This window comes from Sycon ciliatum, chromosome 9 (genome assembly GCF_964019385.1).
Source record: "Sycon ciliatum chromosome 9, ocSycCili1.1, whole genome shotgun sequence".
Taxonomy (NCBI): domain Eukaryota; kingdom Metazoa; phylum Porifera; class Calcarea; order Leucosolenida; family Sycettidae; genus Sycon; species Sycon ciliatum.
Genome location: NC_088651.1, coordinates 960,209 through 984,261, shown reverse-complemented (window position 1 = coordinate 984,261; position 24,053 = coordinate 960,209). Strand labels below are relative to the sequence as shown.

The window sequence follows — 24,053 nt, the reverse complement described above, 5'->3', positions numbered from 1 at the left end:
CTCCTTGTTTGTAAATATTTTCTCAAATGTGACTTACAGTATATTGCATTCCGTGTATTGACGCTATTGTGTTCTATTCCAAGCAATGCTATTGAGAATTGAGGTAGTAAGACACCTCCGATCATCATGAAAATGTGTACACAGCTAGGTCTGGGCCTTGGCTACTTCATTCCAAAGCAACACTGTTAGTATTTAATCTGCAAGATACCTAAATTGGGAATTATCACTTTGGTTGCTATGGTAACATTCTTCAAGAAGTATTTCGTCGATTTGGTCAACAAAGCCCCATGTTTCTGGGTCAAGTGACACAGATCCTGAAAGCTCTACGCATTCTCTATCATTTGCACATGGCAAACCTTTGTCCCCCTTGAACGGGAGCGAAAAGTCACTTTTTGGCACCTTGGCTTGTGGACTAATCACCAAGAGTACATAACCCATGTACTCTTGATATCACACATTGTGTGGGCCTTGTCTGAACCGCAATCCTACACAGTGAGTTGCATCGGGCGCTCTGATCAGGCCCTCGGTCATGTGATGCTCGGCAGGCCGCGAAAGAGGAAAGAGGGGCCGTTACCTGGACATCGCGCGGGTAGAGCGAAACTGAGGCTGCGTTTACACGGCAACGCACGGCCAGTTTTCCGTTTTCAGTCCCGCATTTCTTTTTTCGTTTTCGTACGTTTACACGATCAAAGCCGATCCGAGGTGGTCTCCGTTTGTACCGTTTTCAAGCGTCTACACGAGAGCAAAGGATCCGCCAAAGTTCGTCATGTGCCAAGTGTTGCCGTGGAAGCACCAATCACACTCAAGGTGGCAGTCTGGGTTCGCGGCCCGACCGCATGAACACAGCCGTAACTTCCATAATAATTGATGAATTTTGCTCAAATCTTGACCACATACCCAGTGTATTTCACTAAGTCCAATGAAGTATAAATCAAGCTCACACATGGGAATCCGCAGACACAATAGTCAAATCTGCGATTATGCCGTACCACCAATACCTTAGACGCAATATGCAAACGCAGAAAGAAGCTGGGTAGAAACTGAGTGCTCCACAGGATTTCCTTCACATATACCTAGGTGCTAAGTGGAGCGGAATTTTGAAATCATATTCAGAACAAAGTACTCAAGCTGTCAAACAAAAATCATGCAATCGCGCAAAATTTAGGTCCTCGATCAGTAGCACTTTACTCAAAGCTACTAGACAAATATAAAAATCCATGACACTTAGCACCTTGATAAATGCTCACAGTTTCCAAAAATGTATGGTTTATGGGGTCTGTGACTTACAGGTTCTTTGCTACGCTGTCTAAGAGGTACGGGACTCAGTGGAAAATGGAGAAAAAAGTGCTCTGTGCAAGTACAGATGGAGGTATGTCTGTCCAACTAGAACTTACTAGAACTTAGTCGAAGCCACCAGCTTCATATGTCAAACCTTCTTCCTCTTGCTGCTCATCCTGGATGCCCTTCGTGATCCTCCTTCGCTTCTTTCGTGACCTCTTCCCTTCTTCTGACTTCTTTCTGGCAGCATGTGCCTGTCTCTCACGGTCTAGCAGCTTGATGAGACGTGTCGTATGGTGTCCAGTAGGGAGGCCCATCTCGTCCAGAACGCGTTTCACTGCCACACCTCCATCATTGAACCAGGCCACGGCCAGGTAGACGCACATCTGGACAGTGGGAGCGGATGCAAAGCCTGTCTTTGGACACAACTGCCACACGAGTCCATTGAACGCTTCGTTGCGATTCTGCGTAGCACCCTTCTGGCAGCGCTCGAGCAAACTCCGGTCGGACAACCGAATGTAGACCGGCTTCAGTTCCTTCCATACTGCCTCTGGCAGGATATTGTGGTGGGCGTAGACATCACCACCTGCCTGTTGCTGCTGCCATCTACACCAGCTGTTAATTCCAGGCGGACAATACTGGTGCTGAGGTTTACTGTCGCTGGATGCACGATGCATGAGGGATGCCCATATGGCCCTGGCCATGGCTTGCAAGTCTCCGCTGTTGTTCCGCACAGCCATGCCATAGTAGGCTTGCAGCTTGTCGATCATGGCATCCGTGAGGCGACCACGTCCGCCTATAGTGCGCCCATCAGCAAGCTTCTTGCCCGCAAGGTTTTTCTTCAGCTTTCTTAGGCTGGTACCGATGCGTTTTTGAACGTGGCCGACACATTCCTCCTTGACTACAGGCACCTCGGGCCCATACGGACAAGCGTCACGCACAGCCTTAAAACTCTTGGTATCTCCATCACCAATGTAGGTGGTGTACCTCAGCTTGCGGCTCTCAAAGGACCTGGCCCACAGAGTCTTGGCGGCTGCACTCTCCATGGCAGGAGCTGATACAGTGGTGTTGACTGAGCAATCGTGTTCGGCAATCTGTCGATCATAGTCATCTTTGGTTAGCTCTCCCTTCTCTTTTCTAGACGCCAAGTGCGTGCACTTGTGGCAAAACTTTGAAAGCACTTCGCAGTCCACCACTTTGCCGACATCATATGCAATTATAGTGAAGGCTCCGAAGAGCGATGCGAATCCTCGGCGCATCCAGGTACCGTCATAGGAAGCAGCGATATCGCTACCCCCATCTGCTGCGGACACTGCTTTCTCAGCTGCCTCAGTCATGCTACGCTCAGCGACGCTCTTGGACGCGGAATGCAGGCCTTTAGCATGGCTGTAAAATGTCGACCGACTCATAGGTGATGGCATATTCAGTGCACCCGCCAGCTTTACCATTGATTGACGTCCACGGCCAATCAGTCGCATTCCGAATACTGCTCGTCTGTTCACCTCCCAGACCCGATTGAACTTCTTGGACATAAATTCGCTTGCTATGTCGCCGCAGTTAACACAGGAAAGCTCCAGGCATGATGCAAGGCCTCCCCGTTGCGATTCGCTGATCGTGACTGCGCCATTACAGCCACTGCAACAAACTGCAGCTGACAAAAGCTGCTGAAGGCACTCGATATCAATCAGGCGAAATCCATGCGCCCCTTCCTCACACTCTTCATCCAAGTCACTGTCGGAGGAACTGCTGTCGACTTCACCGCCACTTCCATCACTATCGCTGCTTGAAGACGTGGCTTCAGCTGACACTTCAAGGTCGTCATCAGACAGTGGCAAGTCAGGAATTTGTTCTGCAGGCGAAATTTTACCAGAGGGAGCCTTCGGCGCCTGAGACACTCCATAGAACGTTCTTTTCCTTTTCTTAGATCGTCCGGGCTTTCCCTTGGCTCTAGACTTCCCCATAGTAGCCAACGAAGGGGTTAGCTCCAAGAAACAATTACTCCAAAACAATTACTCCAAAAGTTTCAACAGCAGAGCGATCAGCTGAGATCATGAGAGTCGAAATTTGAATTTTTTTGAATTTGCGCATGCGCAAAAGTTATCTTGGTTGCCATGGTGACAAACATCGTGCGCGGCTGTCAGTCTGCAGCGCAGAGGAGTACCAGGAGTCGCTCCAGAAAATTTTAATGAAATCGCTCAAAGATTGACGGTAAAAATCGGAATAGTGTGCAAACCTAAATTTTGTAGAAATTTGCTGATATTTCAGTATTTCAAAAACAATTGTGCAGACTTTGCGCGGCTATATCTCCGGAAGGAAGCACCCGATTACGCTCAAATTTTCAGGATAAACCCTTTGGACCATACACAAGACGCTGCCAGTGAAAAAATACAGAAAATCGAAACTTTGTTTTTTGACCCTCTGAACCCAGACTGCCACCAGTATTAACAATGCTTGACCAGTACTAACACCAATGGTTCACAACATTGGTTGACGCCATGTCATCCGTGAATTGAGATATTTAAACAATGCTTGACCAGAACTAACACCAATGGTTGAAAACAGGCACACGACAACACACGTCACATGACGAAAATTGTAAAAACAATTTTTTGGATTGTCGGATCCGTGTAAACGGCCGAAAACGAAACAAACGTGACGGAAAACGAGGCCAGCACACCGTTTCGACTGTTTACACACCCAAATTTATCCGGCAGAACATTTCCGTTTTCAAATTCTTCCACCTTGGCCAGCGTTTTGGTTTTCTTCCGTTTTGGTGTACAACTTTTACGTTTTGCTCCGCGTACCGTGTAAATGAACCATGGATCCGAAAGGATTTCGTTGCGTTTTCGCCCCCAGCGTTGTCGTGTAAACGCAGCCTCTGGGATGCGAGCAGCTTTTTAGTTCTCCCGGGTCCAAAATCTCACCACCAGGCCGGGCTGATCAAAACGTCTGCCGGGTCTGCAGCCTACAAACGTGGATCTGCCGACACTGTGCTGTCGACGACATGTCCGGCAAGGCACCTCCTTGCGTGAAAGCAAGGAACGCTTTGTTTTAGAAAGGGAGCTTCTTCTCCAAAATTTAAAAAATTTGAAAATTATTCCTTCTGAAAATATCATCGCGTTCTTGACCTCGAAGCTGACTGCTGAATGCGATTAGGAAAGAAGATTCCTGAAGATACACCAGACTGATTCTGGCAAGCCGTCTGTCGTGTCTACATATGCAGTTGTTCGTCATGGTCAGCAATCTTCCTCGTTCGTCCTTTCGTTTTCCTGACCACGATGATGACAAGCAGCTCTCATGCTCAGGTTAGTGCTGTACTTGTATGTCTGGGACTCTGGGTACACAACACATCTGAGATTCACCCTCTGACATTATCGAACTGAAGAATGCAGCAAGGGTTCCTCGGATTCTCTTGATTTCGGAACAAATTTCCTTCACTTTCACCCTCTCAGGGCATGTTCGATTGGTAGGATCGGGATCCCGATCCACCGGATCCACTGGATTCGCACCCTTTCGATTGGTCGAATCAGGATCCGGATCCTTCGGATTTGGATCCGGTCAACCCACCTCGGGGAGCAGGGTTGACCGGATCCAACGGATCCACATGTGACCTTTGTGCGTAAATGGCGGGTAAAGGCCGATTCACAATACAACTTTCTGCGACGCGACATGCGACTTGCGACACATGCGACGAGCTGCGACATCGACACACGGTTCACAATATTCTTCATGTTTGCGACATCCTCATGCACAAGAAGTACTATTAAACTGTACTCCATTTGTGTATGTCGCGTGTCGCATGTCGCAAAAGTTGAACTTTCTTCAACTTCTGCGACAGGTGCATTGCGACAGCTTGCGACAGCTTGCGACAGCTCGCGACAGGCAGTTTCTTGTCGCAACTGTCGCAAATCGCGTGTCGCGTCGCAGAAAGTTGTATTGTGAATCGGCCTTTAAAATCGTTTTTGTACACATTGTGGCACGCCACGTGGATCGAGATAGAGCTTGCTGACTTTTTGTAACTGGCGCCGGGAGTACGACTTTTATTACTTTCGTCAACATGGCAACAGTCAAGGCCCAAAAAAGTGTCCAGTGGACTCTGAAGGATCCGACGGATCTGAGATTTGGATCCCGATCCCGATCCTTACCAATCGAACATGCCCTCAGTCTCTTCCCCATGCCCTCCATGCATGCACAATGCAGCTTGCATTTAAAATGCTGTTTTTTATACTTTGGCAGTGCCTCTGCTACACTTTCATATAGAGTGAGGTCCTGTAAATAGGATCGAACATTATTGGTGGTGGTGTGTGTGTGGGGGGGGGGGGGGGGGGTACGTTTGCAGCCAGGATGTAGGAATGACACTTCTGCAAAGCAGGTGGCAATAGTCAAAACTGGTCACTCTACAAATCCCATACCTGCCAACCTTTGCAAACCTGAGATCCAATGACATACCTAGGCATGAAAATGTATACAAATGTAGCTCGCGGTGAGGCATGGAACTAGTGCAATTTTGGGTGCCTATTACCGCCCTCGATATCGGGACGGTCCCGGCCAAATCGGGATGGTTGTCAGGTATAAAATCCCAACCGAGAAAACCATTTAATTAAAAGATAAACTCGGCCAGGACATAGCGACTTTCTGTTTGCCGGGGGGGGGGGGGGGTCATCGTCCGCAATATTGGTAGAGTTACGGTTACATTGTATATGTAGATACATGTGCATCAGGGATTCATAGCACCTGGGGAGACGACATGAGACCTAAGTACCCAAAACGTGAGTTTTGACCCCGGATTGGGTAGTTCTACGTGATCTGTGTTTCTATAGACCTTATTCGATAACGTGATTTTTGGACTCGCCTCCAGGGATTTGTTGTAATCTGGGGCACGCGTACGTGAAACGAGTGGCAAGAAAGGCCCAGTTCGTACAAGGGAGTAGTAGAATACCGGTATTTTTCTACTCCTATGTTCCCACGCCGAGTCCACTGTGCACTGAGTGCAGGTCTCTTGCCGGTCCCTGGTTCCCTGGACCCTGGTTCACGTGATTGTGACGTTTATTGAATAAGGTCTACATGTATATGCGGGCATGCATAAATCAACCCTTCCACAAGGACGGCTCAAACAGTCAGCCAAGGAGTGAAAATTTCGCTCCTGGGGCCAGGGGCCAGAATTTGCCAGATGAACCTTCTCCATCGAAACGAATCAAGGTGTCGAATAATTCTTTTACCAGTTCACAGTTGCCGTTCACGCGCACTCCCGGGGGGGGGGGGGGGGGGCTACTATGCACTTGTAGTGATACTTACCGTAAGCCAAGTGGAACACGACTAGTTGACTGTACAGACTACAGTACAGTATACATGCACATGTATACAGTGAAGATCAGTGCATGCATGCCTGCCATAATCGTATGTTGACCTTCGTTCGAATTGAAAAGAGAGGGTCGTTTCGAAAAGAAAAAAAGCTCGATGGAAGTATGATGCTGCTGACAATTCAAGACTCACTGAAGTCGCCTTTCTGGAATGGATCATGCACTCTAGGTTCATCCAATTGGATATGGACTCAAATCATTGTTACACCATTATTGTTTGGTTAGTTATTGTACATCCCATAGCATGTACAATCAACCTTGTGAATAATCTACCTCGGGTTTACAAAACAACTCGCAAATAACGACACAATCTTCAGATCTAGTGAACATTTGATTGCATACTTCCAACCTCACGAGTAACAACAATGCGAATAGCGACACCTTTCTCATTCACAATCGAGGGTCAGTATTCCCCAGGTTGACTGCAATTGCCAATCAAACAGGAGGGGCGAAAGTCGACCACGGCTGAAAAGGCATAAAGAAAATGTATATCATGAGCTAGATGGCTGTTTCCTGAGAAAGCAAGAAACAGAGTTGAATGAAGCACCAGGTCTGTCCATGCAGTGGATAGAATTATTGCATTGAAAGACAGGCTCTTTACATCAGCTTGCTACTATTATACCTACATTTGCTTTCTGCCTTTTTCATGCAGGATTCTGAAAGCTGGAGCAGCTCTGCTTACCTCGACCACTGAACTTACAACTAACTTCCAACCAAGTACAAGGCAATTATTATGATGAATCAAGCACGCTTGCCATCATTTCATCATTGCAAAGTACATCGACAACATAGATTTGGTGCCGACTATGTATGATGTAGAGTGTGCTCTATGTATCTATACTACTGATTGGCCTACATTGTACTTATGTGGGCTGAGAGTAATCGATTGTGCTATATGGCAGTTTACTTGTATGTCATAGATGTTCACATTGCACACAGCTACTGAAATGCTTTCTGTTGCACTGGCCTACTGCGGCCCACTGCAAATAGATTGTAGTGGCATGGGCCATGCCATAATTATAGTACTTCGAAGTAGTATACCGGTACTACACCAACAATTTCACTGGTGCACTGTACTTACTGGTACGAGTAGATCTACATCATGCACAGCCTTGTCACTGCTTTTCTCACTTTTTATTAATTTACTGTACTGTACACATTTTGGCACAGCTCTTCCACAAAGAGTTACTAGTATTTTCTTCTGCATACCTACTGTATACAGTGACCTGACTGGTAACATCTATGGCTGTGAAATCACAAATTTCTGGGTTGACAGCCTCGAACCTATACGATTTGTTTCTAAGAACGTGCTATAAGAAGTTTTCTATTGAAGTATTCTACTGTAGCTCGCAGGACATGGAGTGCAATTACGTAAAGTTTGGAACACCACTCTTCTGTGATTTGGATGTCAAATTATGAAATTCAGTGTGTGAGGTAAACCCATGCATGGCATACACTGCTATAGTATGACTCGGGGTAAAGTGTTCCAACGCATACTCATTATAGTGAATAGTTGTGTGCCCAACGTTGTTGCTGCTGGATAAATAGTACATATTCTGAGATAACTGAAGCTACACAGCCATCTAATGTTCAGACATGCATCGAAGGGGCCGTAACGAGATCTGCAAGGCATGATTCTATACCTGTATTTGATGCTCTCTAGCCTAAGACATTCATCTGCCTCATTTTCTCTGTGCTGCATTGATGAGTCCATTAACAACTAAAGGACGAAACAGCATGCTGTCTGCAGATTGGTAATTGTGTAAAGACAGACGTGTATGTAGTGGTAAAGCTCAGATACATGTGCAACATAACAATTCCGGTGTTTGACAACAGCACAAACCTACACCGCAATTCTTAATTTTGGGCTGTGGTGTTCTTAGTATTCCCGGTTGGATGTTCTGTAGGCTTCCACGTTCTTGGGCGCACGACTTTACTGTGCCGAAGAATATTTTCAGCCAATGAACCCAGAGCTTGGTGCACCGGTGGCAGATGAGTGCCATGGAACAGCCTTTTGCATGTGGCTTTCACTACATGCACATGTATAACGTTCAATTGATGCGGAACAATCAGACGAGGACTTTTGCAGTTATGAGCAAGGTCCCCACGAATGGTCATGTCACTTCACAGAATACATGAACTGATAGAGTAGACCTCGGTCCCCTCAGAGAACGCTTGGGGAAGTAGGGTTCAACCATAGATTTATACTTAAAACAGAAAACGCTTGGGGAAGTAGGTTTCAACCATAGATTTATACTTAATATTCTTTACAAGGATCGATGTGTTCCTTCGGATGCCCTTTATCGACTTTCACACACTTCTCCTCTCTCCTTTCGTCATAAGCACCATCTCTGCACACTGGTTCATAAAATATTTCTTCATAAAACCCCTTCACACATAATGAAGTACAATTGGTTTTCGACAAGCTCAACCCGTAACGAGCTTATCCTACCTATTGTTAAGTCAGCCCGGTATCTAAAGCCCCCCTTGTTTTCCGGTTATTCTCATTGGTTAACTGGGGACATGTCCAAAACCATACTAAGTACTTGAGCTGCTCATGAGCCCCACAATTATCAGGCCCGCCGGTCTGGTTATCACCAGACCAACTTGTTGGCCACCAACAAACGTTTCCTCCCGTGGAGGACGTGTGTACCCGCCATATCACACACAAAGTATAAAGGGCCATGAAACTACCGGACCAATCAAAAGCTGCTTCCGGCGGTACTGATTAAAAATCCATTATATTAGAGGAGATTGTTACAGACAAATCGAATCTCAGTCTACTGGATATTGTGGATTTCCTCTATAATTCACACCTCGTCAAGGACAATTACGACCTGATAACAAGCAACTGTCAGATGTTCGCTGCTGCTCTGTTCAATGAAATTGCATCTACGCAAAATATCAGTCACATAAAGCGGGATTCACAGAAGCTTTTTTGCGATGCGACACGCGATCTGCGACGGACACGTGCGATGCGAACTCGGGGAAAACATTCACAGAAGAAGTCAGTGATCATGGTGATGCGACAACATCTTGCTGATTTGGCTACGTCACCATGAAATTCGTGCGGTCTGATACAACTTGTACAAATTTATAGGAAACTCTTGAACCTTTGTACAACTTTGCTGTAGAAAAGGTCAAAATCGTATACCAAATCGCTTGTCGCATCGCATCGCATCGCAAAAGTTGAGCCAAGCTCAACTTCTGCGATGGCCTGCGATGGCCCAGTTGCGTGGAGTGCGACATGGCTGCGATTTGGGGTTTCGCGCCTGTCGCACCGCAAAAAAACTTCTGTGAATCCCGCTTCAGACTCCATCACACCAAGGATATCGTGAGCAAGTCAGAAGATGCAGCCCTTTCAGTTCAGTGAGAGCAGCTAGTATGCTAACATGTATTCACAAGAGTACATGAACTCTTGGTATTCACCATCCCAAAAATACTCCCTTTCGCACAAACACACATATCTACGGTTGTAAAGCAAAGTCATAAATAATTTACAATTTTATTTATTAAATCTACTGTCGTCATTATAGTTGTTTTGATACTGCTCGCTGGCAGTTCTCCATCAAGTTGATGGACATTTTGTAATTAGTGCTCTAGATGATCCTTTGATAGGAAATCCCGCTCCAAATCGTCACTACACAGAAAAAAAGAAAACAAAAAACAAAGAGGTGATATAATGACATGTGGAAAGAACAGAGTCTATGCGTTACTGGTTATGAATTGATGATCGCGCCCATACCTGCAGCTGTTGCGTACATCGTACATCTTTTACAACTTCTCAGATCATAATTATAGCACAGACATGTAATTTTTTTACTAGAGCCACGTAAACCCGCCATGAATAAGGGGAGTGGTGGCGTGGTCTGGGATGCTCTGCCGACCTTGGGTCTCGGCTTCATCACAACCAGGCGCGCCAATAGCAGAGAGAGAAAGACATAGAGAGAGACATAGAGAGAGAGAGAGAGAGAGAGAGAGAGAGAGAGAGAGAGAGAGAGAGAGACATAGAGAGACATAGAGAGACATATATATATAATATATATATATACTCAATCTGCGGACAGAACTGTTTCGTCCTTTGTGGACTCGTCAGCGCAGCACAGAGGAAATGAGGCCGAACCTGATAGCAATGGAAATGAAAATTTCCAATCAGGTCCGAACGTACCTTGCCAGAGTGCTCAAACTGACAAGTCAGTGAGCTCTGCATAACGCAAACAGCAAAGGCACTACCCCACGCAAGAGTGCTCAACTGCTACAAGAGCAGGAGCGAAATACTCAATCTGCGGACAGAACTGTTTCGTCCTTTGTGGACTCGTCAGCGCAGCACAGAGGAAATGAGGCCGAACCTGATAGCAATGGAAATGAAAATTTCCAATCAGGTCCGAACGTACCTTGCCAGAGTGCTCAAACTGACAAGTCAGTGAGCTCTGCATAACGCAAACAGCAAAGGCACTACCCCACGCAAGAGTGCTCAACTGCTACAAGAGCAGGAGCGAAATACTCAATCTGCGGACAGAACTGTTTCGTCCTTTGTGGACTCGTCAGCGCAGCACAGAGGAAATGAGGCCGAACCTGATAGCAATGGAAATGAAAATTTCCAATCAGGTCCGAACGTACCTTGCCAGAGTGCTCAAACTGACAAGTCAGTGAGCTCTGCATAACGCAAACAGCAAAGGCACTACCCCACGCAAGAGTGCTCAACTGCTACAAGAGCAGGAGCGAAATACTCAATCTGCGGACAGAACTGTTTCGTCCTTTGTGGACTCGTCAGCGCAGCACAGAGGAAATGAGGCCGAACCTGATAGCAATGGAAATGAAAATTTCCAATCAGGTCCGAACGTACCTTGCCAGAGTGCTCAAACTGACAAGTCAGTGAGCTCTGCATAACGCAAACAGCAAAGGCATATATAATATATATATATATATATATATAGAACAATAGAAGTATTTCTTGCGTCGGCAAAAAGTGCTCAATGTCCTAAGACAGAGCGGGGTTATACACTCAGACACAAAGGATCTCCAAGTTTCTCAGTGTTGCTACTCTGAGTTTCGTGCAAAAGCACTCTTCAGGCAACTTACTCTTCTCTCACATCAGTATCCCTTTACATACCAGAAAAGACGAAAAGAAGCACCCTAGGTGGGAATCACAGGTGGAGAAAAGAAGCACGCTAGCCAGTCTAGGTGGGAATCACAGGTGAAGATAAATGTGGCAAGTGTGGTAGTGTGAGCAATCGCGCAGGCCGGGTGGTGTGCATAAAGTGAAGTAGGATGCATGCACATTAGATAGCAGGAGTTCTGTATATGTGTAACAGATAGCAAGCGCAGTCTACAGTTCAGGTCACCTCCGATAGGAGGTACTTGGTGCTGTGGCGACATTTTGTGACCAGGCTGCATCTGGTGTTGAGGAGCGATGCCTTGTCACTCTTCATTATGGCGATCTTCTCCGATAGGCATAGGTTGCACCGCTTCGAGGTTCTTTTGTAGGCGCTGGATCTCTGCCTGATTCTCCACGAGATGTTGACGTCTTCACCTGCCTCCTTCAATGCCCATGCATGCTTTGACAATTCTGTGCTGTTTCTGTGTGGGGCATTCCGGAACGATGACATGTGGTTGTTGAACCGGAGTTTGAACGGGGTTTCGGAGATGCCGATATACTTCTTCCGGCTGAGATTGGAGTCCACTGTAGCTTCGTACACTATCTCGCTGGCGTTGCAGTCCCCGTTGAGTGGGCAGTTTCCTTTGATACGGCAGTTACATCTCTTTTCTTCTGGCTGTCTGAGGACTTTCGCGTTGTGGCCCTTTATTATTGAGGCTAAGTTAGGCGAACAGCTGTAGCTGACTTTGATCGTGTTTTTGTTAAATATTTTTCTGAGGGCAGATCCTTCTGGGAAATGGCGCTTGACAAGTCTCAGGAATGTCGCGCCAACATCAGTCTTCACGGATTGGCTGTACGGTGGGTTAAACCAAATGATGGTCCTCTTCCGATTCTTTTTCCTCCTGGCTTGTCCTTCTGTGTTCGCCGGTTCCTCGTTATAGACGAGTGCGTAGTTGAAGCCACTTTTTGAGAGAGCTGCAGCGTACGTGGGGGCAGCCTCTTCAAAGACTTCTTGATTGGCAGAGACGCTCGTTAGGCGCTTGTTGATGGACTGCGGCAGGTTTTTGATTACTATTGGAGGATGGTTAGACTCACGGTTGAGGTAGAGGGGCGTGTCCCCGGGCTTGCGGTATGGCTTGTAGGTGCCTGTTTCGAGGTTTAGAGTGACGTCTAGGAAGTCGGTTACTTTTCTGTTGACATCGATTGTTATTTTCAGGCCGAGTGATTGGAACATGCCGATGATGTTCTTCCGTATCTTGTCTGCTCTCCAACCCGGCACTCTCCTTAGGGTAGCTAGGCCATCATCACGGTACAATCCGATTGATGGCTTGTCGATGTAGCTTGCCAGCTTGTTCAGGAGTAATGCGCCTACCAGCTGGCAGACCTCAGCTCCGTCGTAAGACCCCATGGTTACGTCAAATCCGTTAGCGTTGTCCTTTTTTACCCATGTTTTTGATGCGTCAAATAGCAGAGATCTCCTCGCGTGCATAATGATGTCTACGTCGCTCTTGCTGACGTTGGTGTATTGCCCCGCAAATCTCAGTGCTTGGCGGAGGAGGTCTTCTGTAATTGACGGGTAGTAGCTGACGATGTCGAAGCACACGAAGGTTCTCTCATTTTTGTCGTCCAATCCTCGGAACCAATCTAGAACCGATGCTGTGTTTTTCCATAGCTGGATGTCAGTCGCTTTGGTGACCTCAGTTGTGATCCTGTCCAATATTGTTTTGCTGATGATGCCCATCTCGGCCTTTGCTGGGTTGATTAACCTGCATGGCAGATCGTTGGCGAATCTGTCTTTATGATCCTTGAAGGTCAGGAATGCTTGAGACTCTGCCATCGTGTCCATGCGGTCATCCAGCGGCTTCTCCATGTTTTGTGCGATGCTCTTTGCCTCTCTGTTGATGTCCTTATACATTGCTGCCGGGGCTGTTTTGTATGCCTTCGTGACATTGTCCTTCAGTAGCTTGTTGTACCGCTCGCGCGATACCTCGTACAAGTTGCTGGTTTTGTCGGCTTTGACAATGACTTTGTCGGATTTTGAAATGGCCCGGGCTTTTTCCCTCAGGTCGTTTTGAAAGGGCCCATTTACACGCCTGAATTTTACGTTCTCCATCATTTTCACTAGGTCATCCTCGAACGCCTTCATTTCAGCGACGTGGGGCGGTGAGTTCCTGCTCTTGAATCCGAAGCAGTTATCTGGCGCGTTGCTCCCACCTTGTCCGTTTAAGAGGAAGAACGCCTTCCATCTCATGCGTCTAACAACTGATTCCACCTTGGCTAGCAGGTCCTTCCGATAGACGTCGTCCGGCGGTATCGGGATATTCTTCAGTGAACAGTCAATATTCATTCGTCTTGGTTCGTCCATAGTGTCGCGTATGCGTTGGCAAGGGAGAGTGCTCAACAAAAGAGGAGCGTCTATATGAGATGGAAGGCGTTCTTCCTCTTAAACGGACAAGGTGGGAGCAACGCGCCAGATAACTGCTTCGGATTCAAGAGCAGGAACTCACCGCCCCACGTCGCTGAAATGAAGGCGTTCGAGGATGACCTAGTGAAAATGATGGAGAACGTAAAATTCAGGCGTGTAAATGGGCCCTTTCAAAACGACCTGAGGGAAAAAGCCCGGGCCATTTCAAAATCCGACAAAGTCATTGTCAAAGCCGACAAAACCAGCAACTTGTACGAGGTATCGCGCGAGCGGTACAACAAGCTACTGAAGGACAATGTCACGAAGGCATACAAAACAGCCCCGGCAGCAATGTATAAGGACATCAACAGAGAGGCAAAGAGCATCGCACAAAACATGGAGAAGCCGCTGGATGACCGCATGGACACGATGGCAGAGTCTCAAGCATTCCTGACCTTCAAGGATCATAAAGACAGATTCGCCAACGATCTGCCATGCAGGTTAATCAACCCAGCAAAGGCCGAGATGGGCATCATCAGCAAAACAATATTGGACAGGATCACAACTGAGGTCACCAAAGCGACTGACATCCAGCTATGGAAAAACACAGCATCGGTTCTAGATTGGTTCCGAGGATTGGACGACAAAAATGAGAGAACCTTCGTGTGCTTCGACATCGTCAGCTACTACCCGTCAATTACAGAAGACCTCCTCCGCCAAGCACTGAGATTTGCGGGGCAATACACCAACGTCAGCAAGAGCGACGTAGACATCATTATGCACGCGAGGAGATCTCTGCTATTTGACGCATCAAAAACATGGGTAAAAAAGGACAACGCTAACGGATTTGACGTAACCATGGGGTCTTACGACGGAGCTGAGGTCTGCCAGCTGGTAGGCGCATTACTCCTGAACAAGCTGGCAAGCTACATCGACAAGCCATCAATCGGATTGTACCGTGATGATGGCCTAGCTACCCTAAGGAGAGTGCCGGGTTGGAGAGCAGACAAGATACGGAAGAACATCATCGGCATGTTCCAATCACTCGGCCTGAAAATAACAATCGATGTCAACAGAAAAGTAACCGACTTCCTAGACGTCACTCTAAACCTCGAAACAGGCACCTACAAGCCATACCGCAAGCCCGGGGACACGCCCCTCTACCTCAACCGTGAGTCTAACCATCCTCCAATAGTAATCAAAAACCTGCCGCAGTCCATCAACAAGCGCCTAACGAGCGTCTCTGCCAATCAAGAAGTCTTTGAAGAGGCTGCCCCCACGTACGCTGCAGCTCTCTCAAAAAGTGGCTTCAACTACGCACTCGTCTATAACGAGGAACCGGCGAACACAGAAGGACAAGCCAGGAGGAAAAAGAATCGGAAGAGGACCATCATTTGGTTTAACCCACCGTACAGCCAATCCGTGAAGACTGATGTTGGCGCGACATTCCTGAGACTTGTCAAGCGCCATTTCCCAGAAGGATCTGCCCTCAGAAAAATATTTAACAAAAACACGATCAAAGTCAGCTACAGCTGTTCGCCTAACTTAGCCTCAATAATAAAGGGCCACAACGCGAAAGTCCTCAGACAGCCAGAAGAAAAGAGATGTAACTGCCGTATCAAAGGAAACTGCCCACTCAACGGGGACTGCAACGCCAGCGAGATAGTGTACGAAGCTACAGTGGACTCCAATCTCAGCCGGAAGAAGTATATCGGCATCTCCGAAACCCCGTTCAAACTCCGGTTCAACAACCACATGTCATCGTTCCGGAATGCCCCACACAGAAACAGCACAGAATTGTCAAAGCATGCATGGGCATTGAAGGAGGCAGGTGAAGACGTCAACATCTCGTGGAGAATCAGGCAGAGATCCAGCGCCTACAAAAGAACCTCGAAGCGGTGCAACCTATGCCTATCGGAGAAGATCGCCATAATGAAGAGTGACAAGGCATCGCTCCTCAACACCAGATGCAGCCTGGTCACAAAATGTCGCCACAGCACCAAGTACCTCCTATCGGAGGTGACCTGAACTGTAGACTGCGCTTGCTATCTGTTACACATATACAGAACTCCTGCTATCTAATGTGCATGCATCCTACTTCACTTTATGCACACCACCCGGCCTGCGCGATTGCTCACACTACCACACTTGCCACATTTATCTTCACCTGTGATTCCCACCTAGACTGGCTAGCGTGCTTCTTTTCTCCACCTGTGATTCCCACCTAGGGTGCTTCTTTTCGTCTTTTCTGGTATGTAAAGGGATACTGATGTGAGAGAAGAGTAAGTTGCCTGAAGAGTGCTTTTGCACGAAACTCAGAGTAGCAACACTGAGAAACTTGGAGATCCTTTGTGTCTGAGTGTATATATATAATATATACTCAATCTGCGGACAGAATATATATATATATATATATATACTCAATCTGCGGACAGCATGCTGTTTCGTTCTTTTTGAACTCATCAGCGCAGCACAGAGAAAATGAGGCCGAACCTGATAGCAATGGAAATAAAAATTTCCAATCAGGCCCGAACGTACCTTGCCAGAGTGCTCAAACTGACAAGTCAGTGAGCTCTGCATAACGCAAACAGCAAAGGCACTACCCCACGCAAGAGTGCTCAACTGCTACAAGAGCAGGAGCGAAATACTCAATCTGCGGACAGCATGCTGTTTCGTTCTTTTTGAACTCATCAGCGCAGCACAGAGAAAATGAGGCCGAACCTGATAGCAATGGAAATAAAAATTTCCAATCAGGCCCGAACGTACCTTGCCAGAGTGCTCAAACTGACAAGTCAGTGAGCTCTGCATAACGCAAACAGCAAAGGCACTACCCCACGCAAGAGTGCTCAACTGCTACAAGAGCAGGAGCGAAATACTCAATCTGCGGACAGCATGCTGTTTCGTTCTTTTTGAACTCATCAGCGCAGCACAGAGAAAATGAGGCCGAACCTGATAGCAATGGAAATAAAAATTTCCAATCAGGCCCGAACGTACCTTGCCAGAGTGCTCAAACTGACAAGTCAGTGAGCTCTGCATAACGCAAACAGCAAAGGCACTACCCCACGCAAGAGTGCTCAACTGCTACAAGAGCAGGAGCGAAATACTCAATCTATATATATATATATATAGAGAGAGAGAGAGACATAGAGAGAGAGTGGCCCAGTGCCATTGCTGGGCACGGAGGTGCCGGAAGACAGACACTTTGAAACTTTGCAGCCGTTTCTGGTCAGGTGGCTGGCTGAGGACGGCGGGTTGCAGGGCATTCCACACAGGGACAGCACAGGCGGGGAAAGCTCTACAGCAACTTTCCCGGCCATTGACAGGTAGCCCTGTCTCAAGCTGGTAGTTATGCATGTCGAGACGGACTAGAGAGAGACGAGTGGGTCGAACATGGGCTGGTCGGGGGGCTTGAGAGGAAGGCAAGAGCTGACGAAGTGGGCTGGTAGGATTGGACTCCATAGTACGCATAATGTACACACAACATACGCGAACTGTCTGGAAGTTGTTGGAAATCAACGGAAACACCACATAATGTGTATTCCTCGTATTCCACCTTCTCCCAGGAGGAGATAAAATGTAGTTCAATCATGTCTTCAGTACATGGGGTACCGTTGCCTCGTTGCAACTAAACAGGTATACGCAAGTAATAGTTACTTTCCCATGAGACCCAGCCGGAGACGCATCATCGTCATTACCAGCTAATCATGGAGAGGTATAATGTGACTTTCCACCACTCCCTGATTCAATCATAGTTTGCGAGCCTGCGCCAAACTGCTTTCTCACTAGAGCCAGGCATTGGGTACATATGGCTTCAGTAAGGTTTACGATGCTAGGTCTCTGGCCTAAGTCCAAGTCTAGATACAGCTGCTCAGAGTCAGGGCTGATGAAATGTTCATATCGGAACAAGTGAGACTTCAACAGTAGCTAGTACACATCAGGCCTGAGGACTTCGCAGCGTTTCTCCAGCACACTTGTTCTCTCCTTCAACTCAGATACTACTTGAAGCATTACTAAAGGCCATCTGGCTATCACACTCAGTCCTTCCACCCATCACTTTCGTGGTTTGGGCTTCCACTCGTGACTCGGCAGGTTCCTGGCCTCTCCGCAGTCTGTCCTCAGGAGAGAGTCGCTCTGGAGCTAGTGCAGCCGAATCAAAGGGAATCGAGTTCTTTCTCAGACGTCCACAAACTTTCGTTGTGCTTCCACTGCGGGAAAGTAGTCACACTTCAGGACCACGACGTGCTTGCTGCAGCCTACACCAAGGATACTAAAATAATATTCCCTCATTTTTCTGCCTCCCGGACGGCCGGCTCGGAAAGGAACGTATGGAATGGGAGCCTCAGTTACATCAGATTCTCTCGTCTGCTAGTGCATTCAGGAGCGCAGAAGCGCTTCGGCATGTCGATACAAGCCGAATCAAAACAACTCTACTCTCTAGCCAAAAAACTAGCCCATTGTTCGTCAGGCAAAAAGCGAAAGTCACGAACTCAAAAGGTGAGGAAGTCAGAGTCAGAAGGTCCACTTGCCCCGTCTCGAACCCAGACAATCTTTGTGCAAGTCATTCTATTGGCTATTGAACCGCCCAACGGCCGACACCCTCCGAAATCCCCAAAACTCTGGGTGGACTTGAAAATGATCCCACTTATGGGCTCACCACACCTCAGTAAGTGGGTGAGGACAAGGTGCAGAAAAAGGATTGACGGCATCAGGGTTTTCTGTCCCGGGATCCAACTGCAGGTACCCCTGCCCCCAGTGAACGTAATACTTGCTACTAGAGTGAGTGGCTAAATCAGAGTGGATCTGATAAAAGCTTCACTAGCACCATTGATTACACAAGAGTTAGTCTAGCCAGAAGCAGTGCATGGTTAACAGGTATGTATCCTTCAAATAGAAAGTATATGAGCCCTGAAACCAACAAAGGTGGTAGGTATAACAATACACCTTCAAGCAGCCGAGCCCGTTGGCAACAGGCCCAATACTATCTGGCATAAGTGTACCCACCAACCGAACTAGCTGGCACACATGTATACACACACACACGCGCGCACGCATGCACACGTCGTATAGATATACCTACCGTCGTTTCAGCAAGACATGGCTGGCCAGCATGTTCTTCTCCGTACAGAGATTTTCCAGTGCAGCAAACAACTGTCCACGTTCCTATCATGTTGCAACCAACCTTAAAACACAATAGCACAATCAGGAAAAACCATATTATTCATTCATTCAGGCTTCATTCGAACGATTCTCCAATAAGTAAATGAATACTTATCCCCCCCACCCTAGCTGCCGAATCTTCGTTAAAAAAACAGTTGAAGGAAATAAGGTCACTACTCCTAACGTTGGAGCTTGCACTCACTGCCAACTGACATCTGTACGCACAACATACGCAAACTGTCTGCAAGTTTTATAAAACCGCGGAAACATCGCATGATGTGCGTTCCCCATATTCATCAGCCACCAATGCGCGCGTGCCCGCATCAGAACACCCCATCAACTGTCATCAACCCAGTTTGGATAACGGAATCACCGATCATAAAATGGGCTGGAGCCAAGTTCAACAGCCTCTTTCAACTCATCGAATATCCCCCCCACCCTAGCTGCCGAATCTTCGTTAAAAAAACAGTTGAAGGAAATAAGGTCACTACTCCTAACGTTGGAGCTTGCACTCACTGCCAACTGACATCTGTACGCACAACATACGCAAACTGTCTGCAAGTTTTATAAAACCGCGGAAACATCGCATGATGTGCGTTCCCCATATTCATCAGCCACCAATGCGCGCGTGCCCGCATCAGAACACCCCATCAACTGTCATCAACCCAGTTTGGATAACGGAATCACCGATCATAAAATGGGCTGGAGCCAAGTTCAACAGCCTCTTTCAACTCATCGAAGGAAAATGTATTTCTCTTGCAAATCATGCTCCCGTAACTTTGGTGTGGCTGAAGCCCCTCCAAGATCAAATGCGAAGCAGGAAACATATGAAGAATGTCGGTGGATGCAGATCCTTCTTCATCTGTTCCTGGTAAGTGAATACTACGTCATCAACCCAGTTTGGATAACGGAATCGCCGATCATAAAATGGGTTGGAGCCAAGTTCAACAGCATCTTTCAACTCATCGAAGGAAAATGAATTCCTCTTGCAAATCATGCTCCGTAACTTTGGTGTGGCTGAAGCCCCTTTTAGATCACCTGCGAAGCAGGAAACATATGAAGAATGTCGGTGGATGCAGATCCTTCTTCATCTGTTCCTGGTAATACTACGTCATCAACCCAGTTTGGATAACGGAATCACCGATCATAAAATGGGTTGGAGCCAAGTTCAACAGCCTCTTTCAACTCATCACAATGTACTTCTCGTGCAAGTCATGTGCGGTGACTTTGGTGGGCCTCAAACCCCTGGAAGACCATCTCAAGAGTGCCCACCACAGGAGGAATGTTTGTGGTGGTAGATCTTTCTTCATCTGTTCTTGGTAAGTGAATATTACTTTGTGATGTTGTAGTTGCAAGGGGCGCGATCATCAATTCATAACCAGTAACGCATAGACTCTCTCTGCAGTTCCGGACTTCGTTTTTTGTTTTCTTTTTCCTGTGTAGTGACGATTTAGAGCGGGATGTAACAGCTTTACAAGTCCACATCCTTACAAAGGATCATCTCGAGCACTACTTACAAATCGTCCATCAACTTGATGGAGAACTGCCAGCGAGCAGTATCAAAACAACTATAATGACGACAGTAGATTTAACCTTCACCAGCTTTAGTTTGGCCCGACAGCCGTCTGCTAATCATTGGCGAGAATTGCAAGTCAAGTGAAACCGCTCACCCATCTGGCAGCTATAGAGACGCTATGTAGAATATCAGCATCAAAGTTATCCTGTCAGCTCGGGGAGGTGCACCTCCCCAATATCTCCATCCAAGGTTTAGATATACAAGACTATGTGATGAGAAGTACGACTACGTGATCATTCAGCTCGTGGATGGGAGATGGCGCGTGTACGGCCTGACCGAGGCAACCCATGCGGCATGTGTTAGAGATGTGAGCAAGTGCATTCAAGATGACATCAACTCTCTGACGCTAGCAGTTCCGGACTTCGTAACCCTGGTCGCGAAGATCAGAGGCGGGTCATATTTCCGAAAAGAGTCGACTATACCGCTGGAACTTTCTCCCGCCGAGTTCATCGTCGTCAAAGTGGAGGTTAGCAAGGTGATGGTTGAGGTGGATGGCTCTATCAGACGTGATCCGCAGACGGCAATAATCAAATCTGTACCTATGGGTACTCCCCACATCTACATCAACTGTGAGGGTATGTGAGCGATAGTTTTGTTGTCTAGCTGTTTTTCTTGTCTAGAGGATTACTTTTCCTTCGAAGATCCATGAAACTCAGACTTGTAAATAAGATAGTAATAGTTTTGAATTGGTTGAGCTGTTTTAGTTCTTCGTAATGCATAAACCAAAATTCATAATCAGCAACCAATCCTCCCACCATTGAAGGATATGTGAGCGATAGTTTTGTAGTCTACCTGGTCAAAATTACGGGGAGGAGGGTCACGATTGATTGATGAACGGGGGCCCCGGACAAAGCTCGGGGGGTGGGTTGGAGTCATAAGGACGACCAGAAGGGGGATTATCATAAGTACCCTCATACTTACTCTTACGATTAGTAAATGTTGACTGCCCTTGATGGTCTGGGTGGTCACTATTGCTACTTCTACTGTTAGTGGTGGTGGAGTTAGATATGCGGGTTTTTAATTTCTCTACTGCCAAACAGAGACGGGTCAACATGTCCGGTCCATCTTTATCTGCACTGCTTTTAATAGAACATCGGCGGTCATCCCGTACAGAGGACACTGCAACTTTGTACTCATCATGTTTAGCAGAGGCATCCGCAAAAGAGTGAGCCTCCAAATAGAGGGCTCGGCGAAAAAGCGTCATGCATGGTCCTAGGCTGACTATCACGGACCCTCATGCGGAGTGACTCCCCAACGCCTGGATAAAAGACTCAATGGCGTAGTCATCTCGTTCCATTTCACCTGCTCTACAGTCCATTCATCGGAAACTGGCCCGCTGGCTTTTGAAAGTCGGATTTGGGCTGAATTGAGGATCAAAAACCCACTTTAAATCTCATGGCATACCTGTCCTAATTTTTAAAACCTGGCTGAATTTCTATTTCCCTGTTCTTGGACTTTTCTGGCCTCAAATGTGGCAAGGAGTAATTGCACGGGTCACACAATGCAGGATGTACTGTTGTTTTCACGATATCTACAACTATGTGAGAGAGACACCAAAAAGTTATGGTGCCAGTTTCCAATGAATGGACTGTAGGATAGGCTCGAGCCGTCAAAAGGCAGATGTCATCTGCCAGGGTAGACAGAGACTCCCCATTTTGGCGGTGTCTAGTACGCAGCTGCGCTCTTCGGACATACTGAGCTTCAGCTGGTATGTACCTTTCAATCAAAACTTGGCGAAGAATATGGTACTGTATAAGCAGAAATATTCGTCTGGAATTTAATTTCGTCTTTTTCGTCCAAGGAGCTTTTGGACTAAATTAAATGTAGGACTAATGTCGATTTGCCCAGCTTTTCTATACACTCTTATGATCCATGGACGAAATTTTGAACCGGACGAACTCCTTTTCTTTGGAGTTGGACGAAATTATTCACCGGCGAAATTTTCTGCCTCTGCAGTAGTCATTCGTCTCGACCAAGGATAAGCTTAATAAAAAGCGCGATGCGCTATCTCGAAGAGAACGTTTTAACAGGAGCAGCTTGCTATGCGTCTTTTTAGCCATATCATGCCACTCGGCTTCACTAGCCATACCATCACCCTTCCAACTAGAGGTGGGCATGTACCCTTTCTCTTCCGACTGGAGAACCGGGGTGGGTATTTCCGGCACAGAGTACATGGTATTCAGAAAGGGGTTTGCACCCTGCCGAGCAGAATCAGGGGTTGAAAATAACTCAGGTGGCCCATCTGCAGTGGTCTCCCCTCGGGTAACCGGGGATGGCCGAATTGGTCTAGCCAGGGGAGTACTATTGATCCACCCATTGGCATCACATGCCATATCAAAGTCAAGGAGAAACGCCTCAAAGTCTTCATTTTCTTTGCAAAAGAAAGGGCGGGGACTAATCCAAGAACCATGGCCGTCATATTTGCAACCGAAAATTTGAGGAACGTTGCACCGGGAGATTGAAAAGGACACGGGGAAAGGTACTTCCCCGGAAACACCACGTAAAAACAAAGGGCAAGGTACGCTTTAATTTAATTAAGGCAAAGAGGTACTTAGGACAAGAGCAGTAGTAAGGCTAATACTAATAGCAAGAGTACATGAAAACCAGAGTGTGCAGCTTGGGGCCTTCTCTGCTATGGGTGTCTGTCACGGCTTAAATCCGTGATTACATCATTTTGGTGCAGATCTGAGGCGGGAAATGGCGTAGTGCGTACAACTGAGCTGCAGTTGTGCAGAAAGAGACCTGCTTGAATCCTGCTTGTACGCACGGAATTTCGCCGTAACAGCAACCCATTCGAGCTGCACACTCTGGTTTTCATGTACTCTTAAATAGTGATAAATTCGTTAATTTTTTTCTGCCAAGGAATGAACACCAATCCCCAAACAAGAGAACGATACGAATTCACCCGCTGAATAAAAGAAGCGATATGGACAAACTTAAGCTTGGGTACTTACGCAGGGAAATGGAGCGGTGGGAGATTCATCAGCTGGGCAGCTAGTCGGGCAGTACAGTCGGTAGAGCATGAGGCTCTTAATCTCAGGGTCGTGGGTTCGAGCCCCACGTCGTTGGGCGCCAATGTTGTCTCACCTACGCCGTCTATATATGGGTATCTTACTGGAACTACTGTACTGTACTCTACTACTACTTGATCACACTCTTTATACGGCAGCACGGAATTGT

General features: G+C 47.1%; 1 long non-coding RNA gene across 1 annotated transcript; it reads right to left on the bottom strand.

The window, feature by feature from the left end:
* Positions 1 to 10,183: 10,183 nt before the first annotated feature.
* Positions 10,184 to 23,996, bottom strand: LOC135825097 (uncharacterized). Its single transcript, XR_010555016.1, has 3 exons — positions 23,828 to 23,996; positions 19,218 to 19,319; positions 10,184 to 10,278 (listed from the first exon to the last, which is right to left on the bottom strand). It is a non-coding gene; the product is annotated as an uncharacterized LOC135825097 (long non-coding RNA).
* Between the last annotated feature and the right edge of the window lie 57 nt (positions 23,997 to 24,053).